Below are 6,422 nucleotides of genomic sequence, written 5' to 3' on the forward strand. Positions count from 1 at the left end.
AGAAAAGCTGTTCTTGATTAGTAATACAAGGTTTCTGGCATTTTCTGTTGTACATTTTTGTGGGGAGGAATGGAACAGTGAAAAACATCATGTGCCATCTCTATTTTGGAATCAAAACAGCCTGCATGTACAGTATGCAGGGATGTGGCAGACTGGCCCTTGAACAAGAGACTTAGTATTTCTGGCTTTAGCCGAGCATTTATATGTTAAAATAAACTCCAAATATTCAAATATAGTCCAGTAATTAATCCTGTAGTCTTTTGGTCCCAGAAGAATAACGCTGTGCAAACAAGGTGCAGTATCTACACTAGTACACTTTTTTTTTTTTTTTTTTAGTGTTTAACAGAAAATTCAGCTCCCTCAGAATCATACAGGCTGGAGTCTGTTGTACCACCCACCAACATGGCTCCTCTTGCCATGGCTGCCAATCCTACCACTGCTGCCAAAAATGGGAATCCTGTTTAAAGCATGAATTTTAGTTGGGGGGATTAAAAGTTGTTTCCAAGAAGCAAGACCTGCCATGAGTCTTGTCCTTTCCACTCCCACCTCCAGGCTATTCCCTGCAGGAGAAGTGACGGATCACCGTGTGCAGATACAGCCATGGGCTGGACGTTCCTCCATCAATCTGGAGATACTTTTGAGTTTTGAATATGAACCAAAAGACTTAAATCATTTTAGACCAGAAAAGAATACATGTTTCTGTCATGCAACATCTTTTGCAAACAAAAGTACTGGGACAAATTGTGTGAGTCAGCAATTTCTCATGAGCCCAAAACAATTTCATAAATAGCCTGATTTTCCCCAGATCTTACCCAAGAATCCACCTAATTTGATGAGAACCACCCCTGCTGTCACATACCTCCTCAATGCCTGCAGAGGAGAGACAAAATGGAAAGTTGCACATCCCTAGTCTTGAAATTCAAACCATCCCCTCTGGGACAGAAAGTGGTGTGTTTTAATGAAAACACCAACGACCCTTGGAGCTCTGCGCTAAATGACTGCAACCTGCAGCTTCGTTACAGCTCACTACTTACATAAGAGCGTGAGTCAGACTGCATCACATAATTAATGAAAACACAGAGGCTAAAAAGTAACCTGAAGTACGTTTAAATACTCTTAATGATTGCAACCCACTTTTTAAATTGAGATGGTGAAATAATGGAGCTTAGGCAGTACAATCTCAGCACTAGATCACTTCCAGCCACTCACCTCGGTCTCTGTTAGTGCTGCACATCCACAGAAAAAAGGGACCGTGTACTTCACACCATCGGGAGATAGCAGAGCTCCTCTCAGCCATGTAGCTGCTGCCCATTTCTCTGTGCCCATCTGTGCCTAGGGGATGTTTTTATGGCAGCTCAGTGAAGGGCAGAGCAGGAAAGTGTTTGCAGGCACTGGAAGGCAGAGAGCAGCAAGGCTGCCTGGGCTAATGGAGCCAGTGAGGACAGGGGCAGCTGCAGACAGCACGTGCAGTTCTCTGGCCTCTCTCACACGGTGATCCAGCTGCTTCAGGCTCTGTAAAACAGAGGAAAACAGAGGGGGAAGCCAGTGTCCATGCAGAATGTGTTCATGCATAGCTACTTACCACCCATACCTCCCATTGCCACCCATGCACCCAGAAAGTAACTACAACCGGAATTTCAGTCATTAGGTTGGCCCATACTCCAAATTTACAAGGAGAACTTGGCATCTATCCCCTCAAAGAGAAGGGAAGGAGAGGCTGCAGTTCCCCTGCACAGGAGTTACAGAGGTGTCTTCCAGAGCCCCGAGCCAATCCCTAAGGACAGTCCCAAGTAAAGGTACAAGGAGCAGAGAAACTGCGGGAGGGCTCTGCCCCGCCTGCATCTGCCTTCCACTTTACAGGTGTTTGACCTCCCGCTCCCATAAAGGCCAGAACCAGCATGGGGACAAGCTAGACAGGAGTGGTATGAGGGCAAAAGAGCCAGCTGCCTGTGCCCAAATCACACCCAGAGACCAGTGAACCCCCCTGAGGGGGTGTCCCCTTAACATGGGCACAGGAACCCAACACGCTGAGACTACTGCAAAGCAAGCAGAGGCAAGCACAGGCCCAGAGCGCAGGAGCGTTATCTGCCTCCTGGTTTGTCTCTGGCAGTTGGGAAGGCACAGCAAGACAAAAAAAAACCCAGGGAACTGGAGACCTGAAAAGAAGATGCAAGAAAACCCTCAGCTCTCAGAGGTTAGTTGAAGTGAACACAACTCAGCTGAAAGTATAACTTCAGTGATCAAATGCTCTTTGTTTTTTCTTTTAAAAAAAGTAAAAAACAAAACAACAACAAAAACAAACAAACAAACCAACCAACCCACCCCCAAAAAACTCCAAACCCCCAGGACCAGTAATTACAGAAAAGCTGCATTTTGAACATACCTGGATTTTCAGGTGGGCAGGACCTCAAACTGGGGAAGAGGTAGGAGATTCAGAGGTGGAGGGGAGGACCTGGTGGACATGCAGGTTTAAGGCACACATAAAATAATTCTCTAGCAAGGGGAAAGAGAACACTGCATTTCCCTTATTCTTGGAATTGCTTGTTAAAAATAAAACAGGTTCAACGCTTATGAAATGAAAAATAGCTTAAAAGCACTTCAAGTGTAGAAATTAAGACAAATGAAAAAACAGAGAGATACACTGTTCATAGAGTCCCACCTCTGAAGACATGTCAGGCCTCTTGTATTTTTCATCACATGTAAGTGAAGTAATGTCTTTACCTCAATGAGATTATATGGGATATGCCTGGAAGACATGCTTAGAGTTTGCTATAGCGCATCTTAGGACAGACAAGGACACAGCAACGTTTCAGTATTTTAATTTAAAAGACAGAACAGTAATCTTGACAACAGCTGCAAATGTATTACCAGCCACCTTTGTCCACAAAACTGAACATACAGTGCACAGTACAAAAATATTCTGGGCAGGAAACATTTTGTTTTGTCTAAATTTGGGCAGAACTTAACATACTGCAATGCCATTTACTGCTACTACTGTTCACATCCAGCAGAATAATTAAACAAATTGCTAGCAACAGATTTTAAGCAGAACAAAGGCAGAACAAGGGATACGTGACATTCTCTAATTGCTGCAACAAGTGGCTACACTTGGCTTTAGGCAAACCTCAACAGTTAGAACTATCCTCAAAAATATACGTTGAGCTGTCAGGAGCAGTAGCACACAGCCATATTATTGCCACAAAGCAGAATTGTTGAAATAACTAATCCAAATAAAGGGCCAAGATGCAGCAAGGGTGAGTTTCAAAAGCAACCTAAAAACACCTAAAAAGCAAGCTGAGATTCACTTTCCAGTGTCAGGGTCAATATTATTACCACTTATCAAACAGCATTTGCAAACATTAAGTCACCAACCAGGAAATTCGTGGGACACAGTGGTAAGGTTCCACTAGCGTGCTTCTTGGCATCTCCTGCTGAGTTATGGTAAAAGACATCACTGCAAATAAAAGTCTGAATCCTATTTTGGAATTCACCACACCTTCTACCACCAGTTCTTGAGGGTTCTCAAATGTTAATATTTTGGTGTGTAAAAATAAATAAATATTCATAATTTCAAAAAAACTATTTAAAAAAAAAAGGACTTTGCAAAGTGCACGGACCAGCTCTCGGGAGATGGTTATTTCTGTCATTGTTGCAAAATGCTGAAAATCAATACTGTATGTTAGGGAAGTAAAATTTCAATTTTTACCTCGTATGGATGAAAATAAGTGGAGCCATCACTTAACTGCTGCATGCTGTCTCCTTCCAGATACTGGAAGGTTAACGTTCAGGTAGAGCGTTCTGGTGAGGGTTGCTGAACTGAAGGGATGGATGAAGGGGAGTCCCTTACAAATATTCAGGTACAACCTTTACTATCTTGTGTGAACCCACAAGCTAGGCAGCTGTGGAAATAAGACTCTCAGCTCTTTTTCGAAAGCGTAGGAGATCCAAGCAGCCTTTCTCTTCATTGACTCTCTAGAGCAAGAGAAAACCACAAGTTTTACATGCCTGAAGCTGGGCAATCTGCATACCCTCAAGAAGCCGAAATTATGCCAGTCTAAGCACAACCCTCCTGTTACCTCTCCTTGTCAGTTAGCACCATACTGTCATAGTTCAGTTGACATTTTGCAGAATACAACTTAGAATAATTGCACTTGGCAGGGCCTAACCAGACAGGCAAAGAAAATATAAAAAATAATACATAAATATGCTTCTTTCATGCTACCTAGCATAATCTGCATTAGAAGAGGCACAGAAGAATAAATTTCCAGTCTAATGCACCATGATCAAAACACCCCCATCATCCCAGTACCTTCTTTCTTAAACTACCTGCTAAAGCATCCAGCTGGGAAAGACAGACCAAAATGTGGTATCTAAAAGGCATTCAAGGAAGACAATGGCACTAGGATTAGCATAGGAAGATGGCAACAGCGTCCCTCAGAGTCTTTGCAGCTTTCTTCCCACCCTCACTCAAATGGAACATGATGGAGGTGGAGGAGACGAGGAGGCCATTTCAAACCTCTTTTGGACTGCTTTTGGCATCGAAACATGCAAGCAAGAGCATTGACATTTAGAAGCCTGAAGTCCCCATAGAGCTGATACACTGAGCAGAGAAATTTCTGGAGAGCAGGTGCGGACACCAAAGTCTGACGGCAGGGCTTGGAAAGCCCTCAGCATCATCTCTTTTTGATGGATTCTGGCAATAACCACACTGTATTTACTGGCCCCAGCCGACATTTTACAGTGAAAGCTGCACTTTTATTCTTCTTTAATGGGTCAAACCCTCAGAATCTAATCACAAGGGGGAAAAAGATCGTGATGAAAGCCCTGTAGTTACCTTGTTAGAAAAATATGTATCCAAGTAAAAGGCATTGTGTGTCACATTTTCCAAAACCACTGTGGAGATTTCTTCTCCACCGAAGCATCTTCAGTTATTGAAGTCTGTGTAGAAAAATACTTCGGAAACATCAGCTCTTCTTGTCTAATTACTCAGGGCAGGAATTTATGAACCAGCCTTAAAATTGTGGCTATTTTCTCCTAAAAATTAGCCTTGAATAAACCATTCATGCACCTTCAATATCATAAACATACATGCATAAAAAAGGAAGGCTTTAGCCTAATTCCCAGCTTTCTGTCTTTTTGTTCAGCCTGGTAACACACAGTACGTGATGACGCACAATTATAGGCAATTAATTCAAATATCTGTGAAAGAAGAAATCACATCTGCAGTTAATAATCTCATGCTTTTTCCAAACCATAAATCATTTTTGTAAACGAAGAGAACAAAGATATAAGAGACATAATTAAATGTGACATTTCCCACTAATCAAACGCTTCCTACAAATGTGCTGATAACATCATAGGACAGCAAAGCTTTCCAAATTGCTCTAGTGTTTATATGATGCTCATCATCTCTCTGAGGCTCGTTAGAGGCAGAGTACGATACCTATTATACGCTACCATAATGCAGAGTTGTCACTGCTAACCTAGGAGGTAATTTCACTGTGCTACTCCAAATCCCATCAATGCCAAACACCACCACCTTGGCTGAAATTATTTCCCAGGTGAAATTGTTCCTTTCATATGCTGAACTGCAGTTGACACTTACAGTCTACTCAAAACCCAGTCTATAATTTCAGGTGCAGGCTCAGACTGAAATTTTGGCCCTCTAGAAGGAAAAGGTAAAACCTGAAGCTCATGTATGAGGTGGGTGACGCTTACTGGATGAGTACAGCCCTCACAAACGCTACCATAGGACCAAAAAGAGCAGAAGCTGAAGTAATAAAGCACAGACTTTGTGCTTTCAAAGCAAGACTTGATTTAGGTAAAAATGTTAATGCCTGGAAGGTTAGAAAATACCATTAAAAAAATCAGACAAACTCTTGTGATCCGTGTAAAAGTAAAAGGCTTAGTTCAGTTCAAAATTATGTTAAAGTTTTCAGTTTGGCAAGAGAAAAAAGATGTCCATTTTGGGGTCCAACTTGGAGGATTTTTTGTGTTCTACTTATTTTTCCCATTTTCACCATCAAAATGAAACAAAACCAAACCATCTGACTGCCTGGTGTTCCTCTATAACACAAGATAGAATTTTACCCTGAAGAATCATTTTCTTCAGATTTAACAAGCTTTATCTTTTTGAACCAACTTCCAGCAAGTGAAAAATCAAGCTTGTGCCTCCATGTCAATATAATAATATTATTCCCAAAATAAATGCAGGTTTGCAGTACAAACAACCAAGACAATTCAGACTGATTCTGTTAAAGAGAGAGGTAGTTTAGGTGCCAAAAGTTAGGTTTGGTTTTAAGTTTGGGGGATGCTGAGAGAAAAAAAAAAAAATCAATACTTAAAGAAAGGCGATTATGATAAAGGTCATAAAATGCATGTGCTTGATATTTGTGCTCTAATTTATCAGCTCACAGCATCTG

This window comes from Pterocles gutturalis, unplaced genomic scaffold (genome assembly GCF_000699245.1).
Source record: "Pterocles gutturalis isolate BGI_N339 unplaced genomic scaffold, ASM69924v1 scaffold911, whole genome shotgun sequence".
NCBI classification, from domain to species: Eukaryota; Metazoa; Chordata; class Aves; order Pterocliformes; family Pteroclidae; genus Pterocles; species Pterocles gutturalis.